We start from the raw sequence: 4,890 nt of genomic DNA, 5'->3' as shown, positions 1-4,890 counted from the left end.
TGTCCTACTCTCACTTTTTGCAAAAATTCTATTGCCAATAGTCAAACTTTCATGATGTTGCTTGATCATCGAGACTTTTTTCAAACTTGGTTAAAGCAGGCGGCTACGTATTTTGTAGTCATAGATTGCGGATTTGGTTTTTACCAATAGCTTAGCTTTTTTAAAGGAGTGATTTGCAATGAGCTCTAAAAGCATCATAACTCAAATCAATTAAAGGTGGCAAATGTGTCACGTAGGTTCAAGTCTTCGATGTTGTTTGTTTGCTTCTTTTGGACGAGTTTATTTCGAGTCATTTGGGTCATCTTTGATCTTGTTTGTTTGTTTTTGATTCCAATTTGAGTCATTTAGAGTTGTACAGGTTGATTTAGAATATCCATTAGATCAATATAGGGAAAGAATTTTGAATTAATTTGGAGATTGCACGTTGAAATTATAATTTAAAAAAAAGTTCAAAAAAAAATCCTATTTATTTTATTTTTAGATCAAATTTAAGCTTATCGGATCAAATTTACATGTTATTTTTTTTGATAAAATTATATGGATCGTCAGGTTAGATCAGGTTAAATGTTTACAAAATTATAATTTCCAAACAGAAGATCAAGAGAAAATCAATAGAGAATTTACCCTCAAATCCAAAGAAAAAAGTAATTATAAAAAGAACAAAAAAGGAGAGGGAGAGGCTTGTTGTCTAATAAAATTATGTTGAGGAAAAAAAAAATATGAATACCTAGAAGGATATGCTTTTAGACTTCCATTTTCAACTTGCTAACTTTATAATCTTAAAAAAAAAAAAAAAAAAAATTGTATCTGCAATTGAAATTGAATTTTAATCGGGTCAACGAGTTACTAAAAAATTAAAGAGATACCACTTTCTTCGATAAATAATTCTTTAGTACATTACAAATCAATCGGTGTTTTTCTCCAATTTAAGCTGCGAATTGAATCTAATAATGTATTTTGATATGGAACTGTCATCTAATCAGGTCAATGATTTACCGTAAGATAAGAGAAGAAAATTTATCTTTTTTCTCAAATGATTTTATGATGCATTACCAACTTGAGCTCATCTCCAATTAAGTAATTTTTAAGATAAAACTCTTTTCTGTAAGATTTTAAAGTAAGCAAAGTTGTTTATATAGAATACGATATTGATGCTATTTACATTTGTAATCTGATTATGCTCATATTATATTTAAATTGATCATGTGCCTTTCTATTTAACTAGGATTTAAAAAAAAAAAACATATAACACAGGGAATAGAGATAGTATATACATTTTCATAAAATTATGATAATTTTTTTGAAACATATTAAATTATATATTTTGTAAATACACATTCTTTCTTCACAAGCAATGCGGGATTTTGAAAGACTAACAAACAAGCATAGTTTTTGGCTCTTTTTTTTTTGTTAACAAAAAATAGGACAAGAATATGACATATCCCTTGTAAAATCATGATAATTTGTTAAGATATGTAAGCTATATATTTTATACACACTCTCTATGAGTAATGTGAATTTTCGAAGGACTTTTATTTAAATAATTATAATTAAGAATCAGTTTTTAACTTTTAGACTCTCAATCACTAATTTGTAAGTGTTTAGGAAACCCAACATTTAATTTTTTTTTTCTTTCAGAAGTCAGTGGTTTGAAAAAATTTTACATCGCAAAAAAACTAAGATTTCCAACTATTTTCAAATATTAAATGCCAATAACTTATCATAGTTGTTGAGCCAAACAATTAGAGGTTACAATTTATTACCTATTCGAAAATTGTTCTATTCGACATGATATGTAACTCGCTTAAACCAATAATCTTAAAATGTGCCACAAAATTGAGGTCAACTCAACTACTTATACGAAAGTTAACCCATTTGGATTTGAATAAAAAATTAAATGAATAAAATTAATAACATTTTAACCAGAAATGACCCAAACTCACCTTAACTTGACTCGATTTCCACCTCTATAAATAAGCCTTATATTTTTCATTCACATAAAAGTCTCCATTGTAAATACTACCTTTTAAATAACTTTATTTATTTTCTTCTATCATAAAAGATTACAATGTCTCATTTTCTATCTTCTTCATGGTGCCTTTCATTAGGGATCCAGTATTTCTTTTTTGAAAAGCAAGGCTCCAAAAGGAGAAAAGAAAAACATATGCAGAAACATACAAGAAGAGAAAACTAGAAAGTTGTAGCTTTAAGCATAAATCCAAGCTAAATCTAAACAAATAATCATATTCAAAACAGTAAAGTCAACTTAATACAAGATGTGGATACAATCCATAATCTTTTGAATGCGTTCAAAGGTAGAGATCAAACTCTTTTTTTTTTTTGTTTTTTTTTAATGAATGAGTTGCGCCCAACTCAAATGGCACTGAGCCTATATTATAATCACATAAGAGACCCAACTAAGTGCTAGTTCAAATTGTTAATCAGAACGGCCCGGATGAAACATAGGACCAAACTAAACTGGGTCAGCTATTTGTCGGTCCAAGCTAGCCTTGGACCGGGAATTGGTGGCCTCGGTTAGGGGTTCCTGAACCCTTAACCCTGTGGCTCAAAACTAACAATATCGGGCCAATTCTAGTTCCAACTCATCTGTTTTAAAGATGTGGTTGTAGAAGAGAGTGCTTCCCCCTTCATTTGGCTTTGTTGCCAAATGGTAACAAATTTAACCATTTGGCAACAATTTTTTCTTTTATTCTTTATTTTTTTTATTAGTGTGAAATGTCAATTTTGCCCCTACAATAGCTATATTTTTTGACATTTTAGGAAAATGAAAAATTTTCTTGTAAATACCTCAACTCCTAATAACTTTACATTTAGCCATTCTCACAATTTCTCAAAAGTTTCCAATTCTATTGACTCTCTACTCTCCAATTCTCTAATTAAATTTCCTCTCAACTCTATTCCATAAGGGTTTCGATTCCTCTAACCCAAGAGGAAACAAAGGTATCTTAATATAACAGCCCAAAACTGGACCACTACTGGTATTAAAGCACTGGAAGGTATAAGGTCACTAGAACTTGTAGCAAACCTATTATATATATATATATATATATATATATATATATATATATATATATGAGAGAGAGAGAGAGAGTGGAAACTCATTGGCATTCTATTCAAAAATGTTCTTTCATTTATTATTCCCCAATTTACTAAGTAATTTCATTTTCATTTTATATAGCTCATCTCATAGGGCTTGGGCAAGGCATTACTATCACATTCATATAAATTCTTTCCTTAATGTTGGAATCTGCGTAAAAGGGATCGTTCCATTTTCTCATGCTTTCATACTTACTTTGAAAATAATGTACTTACTCATAAAGTTTATAAATATCTTAAATATACTTTAGTTATAGAATTACAATAGTAAGCATAGTGCTAAAATAGTCCAAAAATATCTTAAAATAGCTCCACAAATGGTACAAAATACAATAGCTTGTTTACATCAAACCTTGGAGCATAATAAAGACAAAATTTGCTAACTGTTGCCTTACTCATATCCCTGAAAGGGATAGACAAAAGAAGGAGAGTGAATATACAAATCCAATGAATATATAATTACAAGGAAAGGAAATATATTAATAAAATACGATTCAAGCACATAAATTCATCACCCTTATGAATGATTACACCTCACAAACAAGTCACAGCAAGGTAGCGATATCACTAAAGATTCCCCCTCCCATAATCATAATATATGTCCAATATGCTCGGCCCATTAAAAGAGCTCCTTAAGACTTCCTCCTAACTTTCATACACATAATGGAAACCAAGGACATAGAAGTCTTGACTTACCTGAGGTGGATCCTATAATCCTTGGTACCTTGATATTAGAGACACAAAATTGCCTTACTCAGCATTCCTTTCCTTTACTTTTCATATATAAGCTCATATTGCATGCATGCGTTTCCTTTTCCTTTTCTTTTTCCTTTATCTTTCCCATTAGGAACCATTGGATCATACATAGCTACCATACACAGTTCAATTAGAATATGCAACATCTTCGTGAGTTAAACACAAGCATTCCTATATGCAGTATATCTAATCAAAAAATAGTTGAATGATGCATGAGTGCAAATGCATAGAAAACATACTATAAGAAAGTATTTTGTAATTTCTACTCACTTAGACAATAATCTCTTTACCCCCAACACTTATTGCTAATTAGGTATCTTCACTCTTCTTTTAGGTTTAGTCCTTGAAATTCACTTCACCAAGTCTATAATTAGAATTACACAAGACATATTTAGTTAACTGTTTCATTTAAACTAATTTATACTTTATATTTTGAGTTGCGGGCAACTTGGGTAGCGAATCCTATGCATCTTCAGCACCTGAAGTTGCATGCTTGAGGCCCATATTATTTATGTTACTATTTACGTAGTTTAGCTTTCAACATTACTGTTTTGATTGCCGAGCCTACATTTTCCAGAAACCTTATTTTAGGTTTATTCCCTTATTTCTTATATATTACTATCCCATTACTTATTCTCAGAGTAATAGTTAACACTTCCCTATTCCAAGAAAGTTTCTTGCAATTGTTAATCATTTTCCTATAACAAATCATTTTATTCCTTCCTAATATAATCTAACCCATTCAACCCCAAAACAACTACTTTAAAATAACCCTACATACTTTTGTTATTATTTAAATCTTCTAATTAATGAGTTAGAGTATTAAGGATAGTTACTTAAGGACATTCCTAGGGTTCCTTATTTTTGTGTCTCCCCTAGTCCTCTTCTTGAAATTCCCTTTTCTAGTTCCCTCGGGTAATCTTTTATGTTACGGTGTTTTCTGGGTTTCTCTTATTTTACAAGGCTTAGAGAGGAAGAGAGAAAGGATTTTAGAAAAGAAAGAAGAGTCCTAGGGTG

This window comes from Hevea brasiliensis, chromosome 15 (genome assembly GCF_030052815.1).
Source record: "Hevea brasiliensis isolate MT/VB/25A 57/8 chromosome 15, ASM3005281v1, whole genome shotgun sequence".
Taxonomy (NCBI): Eukaryota; Viridiplantae; Streptophyta; class Magnoliopsida; order Malpighiales; family Euphorbiaceae; genus Hevea; species Hevea brasiliensis.
Note: the sequence above shows the minus strand (reverse complement) of the source record.